Raw genomic sequence first — 7,886 nt, 5'->3', positions numbered from 1 at the left:
TTGCAATCGCATTGCCAGTTTACCACTGTACTATTCATACCTGACTGTATAGCAACACAACAGTTGAGAAGCCACCTGTTTCGCTGGCGCTGTTCCACTTTTTCTAACAACAACCAATTCTAACTGCACACCGATTACCGATCAAATCTTGCTAAAGAGTTATTCGTCTGCTCGTGTTGTGCGCATTTTCCCTTGCTACGGAAGGGTGTTAACTTTGATCCCTGCACATCATCGTCTGCACGTGTTGTGCGCACAGCCACTTCCATGCCACCCTCCTCCCTGTCGCAACACGGCTCGTACGATGGTGCTTTTCTTCCAAAGGAACTACCAGATGTTCTGTCATTCGTAGGTTGTGATTTGGCTTGTTACCCAGTTCTGCCAGCTGCAAGCTGAACCTTACTCCACAGCAGTATGCCATACTCAATGGCCATTGACTAACTGATTACCCCTTTTCTTGAGAAGAATTGACTAACCACAGTTATCTTAGTGCCTAGGAGAGCGGTGTATGTTTCAAAACCAAACCTTCCACAGTTATCTAAGGTATCCTTGACTTCTTCCTCACAATCCCATTTCTTAAGGATCAAAGATTCAACAGATGGAGGAAGTTATCAGGCTCATTCTTCTTGAGTTTGTCACAGGAAATTTCCTTGAATCTGCAGAGCCATCACTTCAAAGCCCAGGTATCATTCACTTTATACATTTATAAATATAGAATGATAGGTACTTCAAGAAGATAGCCGGAACAGACAGTTGACATTATAGCTCAGAGCTGACCAAGACTTGGTTAGAATAATGCCAATGAGAACGATTATTGCTCCGTCAGTGCAATAAATAATAAGAATCATAACTATAAGAGACTATGTACCGGCCCCATACATTCTGTAGAAACAGCTCGAGGATGGACACAGCAGCTAAGTCCACCTTGTTGTTGTTGTTGCCGTTTCTCAGCTTCAGTGTTGCTCAAAATGTAACACAAAGTGGAACGGGAATACTCAATGTTGGAGCTATCCTCGATCTGCAGTCTCTGGTAGGCAAAATAGCACGTACTAGCATTCTGATGGCTATGGAGGATTTCTATGCAGTCCACAGGAATTATACAACAAAGCTGGTTCTCCACATCAGGGATTCCAACGGAGACAATATCCGAGCTGCATCAGAAGGTACATATCAAAAACTGCGAACATCTCAAGAAAAATATTTTGTTGGACACAATAAATTACTGTTAAATTGGATTTCTGTGATAAGGCCAAATTCTACACAGTTCGAATTCTGTTGCAAAGTATATTGATAACCGATTATACCAAAATATTTCGGAACTTCTTTTTACCAAAATTAAATAAAATCGTAGAAATAGATTTTATCTACAGTGAAATGAATCAAATAAACAGTGCATTTTTCCTTAATTTCATTACTACACTTATATTGCTACACTTTTCTAGTGCCACTGCAAGTCTGAAACAAATTAAGGGGTTTTACGAAATAGCCCCGAAATGGAAAACTGTTTTTTCGAGGAAACGACAAGCTTGCGTTTTAATATGTTGAAAAGGTAGGGAGTTTTACAGGCCTAAGAAAAGGCCACGAGCAACCAAGATAAAACAGCAAAAACACACCCAGGCTAATAAAGAAAATAGGGGATTAGTGGACATCCCAGTCTGTAGGTAAGCAAAGCCTTAGGCAAGAGGCGCGGGCGAAGACCTGTATGCATCAATTGATGCAGAGGCAGGGGATACCCCATTTCGAAAAGAAAGAAAAAGGCGTGGGCGAAGACCCAAAGCTTAGCCTCATCGTTGATGTGTCTAAGCAAAGAGGCATTGCAGGCGTGTGTGCCTTCGAAGGTGCAGGCATTGCGATGCTTCTAAATCATCCAAGAGGTAAGCAAGACCATTGAAGCGACGCCCTTGCGTTGCCGGAGCAAGGCGGCCGGAAGGGAAACTGAACCCAAGCAAGAACATCAGCCCAAACCTGCCAAGAAAAGGACAAATGTGAATCTGTTGGATTAAACTGTAGGCACTTTCCCCATGAACATGAGTTCTTCATATATTTATATTACTAAATATCTGAAACCAGTACTTTAAAAGCAATGATCATAGAGCCCAAGTCATTATACTGAGCTATAACACCATGGCTTGGCTAATGTTTATAAATGCACCAAATATCTTGGTTTCTTCAAATCATTTCTTTTTCTTAATTGGATTGCGCAGCTGCGGACCTGCTGGAAAACTACTCTGTAGGGGCCATCATCGGTCCACAAAAATCTTCAGAAGCAACTTTTGTGTCTGATATTGGGAACCACAGTAACGTCCTTGTTATCTCCTTCACAGCAACGAATCCCGCTCTTTCATCTGGTAATGTGCCATATTTTTTGCAAGCAACTCTAAGTGATGCTGCTCAGGTAAATAGCCTTGCTGCTCTCATTAAGGCATATGGCTGGAGGGAAGTGGTGCCCATCTATGAGGAGACAGACTTTGGCAGGGGCATCATACCTTACCTGGTTGATGCCCTCCAAGAGTTTGGGGCTTCTATGCCATATCGCAGTGGCATCTCTCAATCAGAAAACAGTGACCAAGTTGAAAAAGAACTATACAAGCTAATGACAATGCAAACAAGGGTTTACATTGTGCACATGTCATCAGCTACTGGCTCCATTCTCTTCACAAAGGCCAAAGAGTTAGGAATAATGAATGAGGGATATGCGTGGATTTTGACAGATGGGATAGCAAATATTGTTAACTCACTGAACCCCTTGGTTCTTGACGCAATGGATGGTGCATTGGGTGTGAGATTCTATGTGCCTAGATCAAAGGAACTTAGTGATTTTACTAGAAGATGGACTATGAGGTACAAACAAGAAAACCCAAATGATCCACCAACGGAGCCAAGTATTTTCGGGCTCAGTGGTTATGACACTATTTGGGCTTTGGCACAAGCAGCAGAAAGGGTAAGCATGACCAATGACATGTCTCAGAAGCAGCAACACAGGAAAAACTTGATGTGTCTTAGAACTTTGGGTGTGTCAACAATTGGTCCAAAACTCCTGGATGCAATCTCACGGAACAAGTTCAAAGGCTTAAGTGGTGATTTTGACATTACAAGCAGGCAATTGCCATTCTCCATATTCCAGATAATTAATGTGGTTAGAAGAGAGTCGAAAGAAATAGGTTTCTGGACAGCAAAGAATGGAATTGTGAGGAATTTGAATCAAAATGGATTCAAACACACCTATCTAAACTCTATACCTGATCTCAATCCAGTTTTTGGTTTCCAATTGTCAATATTGTTAAGTTGCAGAAATTGGGCGTGCTCCTTTTTCATTTTACTAATTTTACTAGTCCCATCAGTACAATTTAATCATGTTTTAGCAAACTTCTTTAGTCTGAAATTATAACTCATTTTTGTTTTCTAGGCAACAATTTCCACCAATTAGTCTAACTGAATGTTGATTGGCATCACCTCCTTCCTTGTATGTGTGTATCGTCGAAGGACTGAATGCATGGATTGTTACTAATTATTACTAACTATATGATCCTACCAGTTAAGGTACAAACTAACTAGATGCATGCCCAAAACATAGATGACAGTACTAGTACTTCTTTTTAAGATTATTATGATAGCAGTGATTGTTTGCTGATGGTTTCGACGAGCCCTTAGAATTCACAATTTTAGCTCGAGTAGTATATTGAACATGTAATCAATGATTGAGAGAAACATGGCTACGCACTTATGCAGCAATAAATGATATGCTTGCAGGTATACCAAATAGCAATTGGGGATATAACCATCAGGTACAATAGAACTTCCTATGCTGACTTCACACTTCCTTATACTGAATCTGGAATAGCAATGATTGTGCCAGTCAAGGACGACACGAGTAAGGATACATGGATATTCTTGAAGCCATTAACTACTGACCTGTGGATTGGAAGCATCGTGTTCTTCATATTCACAGGTGCTGCCATCTGGCTATTGGAGCGACGAATTGACAATACTGAACTGACAGGTTCCATTTCCCGCCAGCTCGGGATAGCAATATATTTCCCCATCTTTGTAGATAGTAAGTGACGATGTCATCAAATATATTAAATGTTCTTTTTCCATACAAAAATTGCATTTTCCACATAATAGAGTCTCAAACAGGATAATTTAGGAATTTCTTAATAAGTTTTCCTTGTTTTCAAAAAAAAATTTAACCTGAACGAGCAGGAACCAGTAAATAACTAGGTAATATGTTTTTCATGTCTTATACCACAAGTCTAGGACCACAGAATGTAATGAGTAGCTGCGACAGAGAGGTTGTTTTGACCGTGAGGCTACTGTTTAGGGGGACGTAGCTCACCTTCTCAACACGGTCTGGGTGGAGGCCCAGGAGTGGGCAAGAGCAGGAGTGAGGGGTCTCCCCGCGCATGTCTGCTTCCGGTTGCACCACTTAGTGTCTATGGGGCTTCGTATTGTACAATAGAGATGCAAGTGGGTCACTATTGGGGTACCCTCTACCCTCTTTAGTTCCAAGTGTTATCCTTCCGTGGACTTATACATAACTCCCTTTTCTATCAATGCATCGAGACGCAAAGCTTTTGCGTTTTTCTCAGATAAAAAAGGTCCCCGGAGCCATGATCCAGGTAGTTTAGGGTTGGAATAACAGCTGTGCTTCTCTGATCAACTGACACAACTCGCTCACTGACCATGACCAAAATCCAAAATAGCACCTATGTGGACACACTTGCTAAAATAACACTCAGTTTGTTCAGAGTTAGACTCGATAGCATTATGTGCAAATGATTGAGAAAAGTGACCTTGTGACCCTCTTGCCCCTAACAGTTATTCTGGATACACAGTGCACTTACTTGGCCTTCTTCCCATTCACCTGACAAATTCGTATTCCCATTAACCTCCAATTCTCTACATTGCATTCCCACACAAGAATGGGCCAAAAAACAATGCAAGTTTGTTGCTGCTGCTGTGGATGGAGCAACACCGGGCAGCACACATACTTCTCCCGCAAGGAGAAGTGGGTGCAGGGGATGCTGCCAAGAATCAGTTGCTGGGGAAGGGCAGAGGCCTCAGGGGAAGAGGCACTGCAGGGGATGGGGCTACACTGGCCAGAAAACAATGCAAGTTTCTTCCTGCTGCTGTGGATAGAGCAACACTGGGTAGCACACCAACTTCTCCTGCAAGGAGAAGGGGATGCTGCTGACAGCGCCGAGGATGAAAGAGTTGCTTGGGAGGGGCAGAGGCCTGAAGGAAAGTATGGGGTGACACTGGGAGGACGCCTGCCTTAACACAGGGAGGGGGGGGGGGGGCACTAGTTCAGGTAGTTCAGGGGGGAGGGGGATGGGGAGCCAGGCACAGACTGCAGCAAGAAAAGTTGCGGATTCAGGATTCAGCTTTACACATGGTGCTTTAGGTAAGACAACAATGGAACAAGAAACAAATTGTATTTTTTGTTTGCATACAGAAAATATGGTGGATACGCAAGTGAAATGAATGGAGACAAACAGTGGAGGTTAAGTGCCTAACAGAGGACAAACTGAGTGTTCTTTCTGCAAAATACCAATGACTTGATTGTATAAGGACAATTTCCTATATTCAAAACCTGGTGCTTTGTGACTATTTATCTAGTGCTTCGTGAAATTACTCAATGTACATTCATGGATGTTTATTTTTTTCTCAGTATATAAATGAAGGAATCTATCATACAAAGAGTAAATTTAGCATTCATTATCGATTTGAAGTTGCTCATACATGGTTATTCATTTTGCAGAGGAGAGGGTGCAAAGCATTTTGTCTAGATTGGTTATCATTGTATGGTTTATAGTTTTACTCGCTATTACGTCAAGTTATACAGCCAGTTTATCATCGCTGCTTACTGTGCAGCAACTTCAACCCACAGTAACTGATGTTCATGAACTCCTTAGGAAAGGAGAATATGTAGGATATCATAATGGTTCTTATGTAGGGGGCCTATTAGAACAGCTTGGTTTTGACAGAAGAAAGATCAGGTCCTACAATAATCCAGATGATTTTGCCGATGCACTCTACAAAGGGAGCAAAAATGGTGGATTGCTGCACTCATACATGAAATTCCATATATCAAAATATTCCTCGCTACGCATTGCAAAGGTTACACAATGGTTGGGCCAATTTACAAGTCTGAAGGGTTTGGCTTTGTAAGTTAGCTACACCACATACATGTCAGTACATTATTTTTTTTTTACCTCTAAGTATAAATTCTAGGAAATATATACTTGAAAACTTCTTAGGCTTAAAGAAAAATGACCAATTCATAAAGGAAGATACTTATCAAAACGTAGAACACATATGGAAATACGTTCATACATTAACAAAGTTGCTGCATGACCAATGCACAGTGCTAAGATCCAAGATGACAAGCAAACAAGTGCACTCAACAAAGCTATGTCTGGTATGAACTCATCATTCTGCACAATTGTCTACCACAATTCGAACTTACAAAGACTTTAAGTAACTTACACTCGAAGAAATTTGCTTTGCCAAGTTACTTATAGTAACAAAAACTATTGGAAGTGTTGTAAAGTTTGTACTATATGGTGCACATTGTTTGTACAACAAACTTAATAGGGGCATGGAAGTTCTAACTCTGAACATATAGGTACATTGGACTAGGAGCATTGCAGCGAACACCATAAATTTGGTACTACAATAAAACTTACCGAGTAAGAGATCAACTATAAGTTAGGCACTTAGGCAGTTGAGAGACCTATCACCAAGACACCAACAGAAATTTCATATCCTAATTTGAATAACAAGGAGAACCTTAAAACAAAAAAAAATCAGAAACGGTAGATATCTTTTAAAAGGAAAGGCAAAGGGTTGCTATTTACTGAAATTTATGTTCCTTCCAATGTCGAAAAAACCTTGAGCATTAAATGATGGTATATTGCTCTTCATAACATTATTCTGAATATTTTTCATGTTTGAACTTAACAAGTATTTACTAGATCACCCTAATAATGTGTAAATACATGTTATAGAATATGGCTAGTCTCATAGAGCCTCTACAAATGCATATCAGATTCTATCAACTAAACATCAAAACAACATCTTTTCCAGAAAAACAGAACTCACAAGCACTTGTTTGCAAAAACTACAAAGTGCAGTAAGTAACATGCGATTCATTTATCTTAACTGCATTTTTGTTTTGAATTTAAGAAGAATCTCAGAATAAAAAACTATGCAATGTATTTGTCTTACTATATTTTTTCTTGCAAAAATTATATGAATTCTTATGTTATACTACTTGTTTAGGCATTCCCCAAGGGATCCCCTCTGGTCTACGACTTTTCAAGGGCAATCCTCAGCATAACAGAGGGAGATGCCATCATTCAGATGGAAAGGAAATGGATAGGAGACCAACCTTCCTGTCAGAATGACGGTGCCATCATCGGCTCCAGCAGATTAAACTTCAAAAACTTTTCAGGACTCTTTCTATACTCACGGGAATTGCTTCAACTTCCCTTTTGATAGCCCTGGTGATGTTCCTCTACAAGAAGCACAAGATAAGGAATAGTACAGGGCCCGACCAGATTCAGATAGAAGCAGAGTATATAAATGAACGAACTCTAGAAAGGACTACAGAATCTAACCCGTCCCAGAACATGCAGTTAACTGTACCAGATGATTCAGATAGCTACGACTGCCAACAAGAGATAGAAATATCCAGAGAACTAAGTCCTAGATCAGAAGTGCAAACAACTCCTGATTTTACACCTCATGGAACATCAAGCAATGGTTTGTAGCGCCATGGTAAGTCAGCTATATTCAGGTTCTGAAGTCTGCTGAATGGGAGATTTGATAATAAGCCCTCCAATTCGTCTGCCTTTGACCATAACCCCTCTTTTTCGTTGGTATGG

At 40.6% G+C, this 7,886-nt stretch overlaps 1 pseudogene; it reads left to right on the top strand.

Moving 5' to 3' along the window:
* Window positions 1–887: 887 nt before the first annotated feature.
* On the top strand, window positions 888–7,772 carry LOC124656928 (annotated as a pseudogene).
* Window positions 7,773–7,886: the final 114 nt, after the last annotated feature.

Source organism: Lolium rigidum, chromosome 5, assembly GCF_022539505.1.
Source record: "Lolium rigidum isolate FL_2022 chromosome 5, APGP_CSIRO_Lrig_0.1, whole genome shotgun sequence".
In the NCBI taxonomy this organism is placed as follows: Eukaryota; Viridiplantae; Streptophyta; class Magnoliopsida; order Poales; family Poaceae; genus Lolium; species Lolium rigidum.
This window is presented reverse-complemented; position numbering and strand designations above follow the sequence as displayed.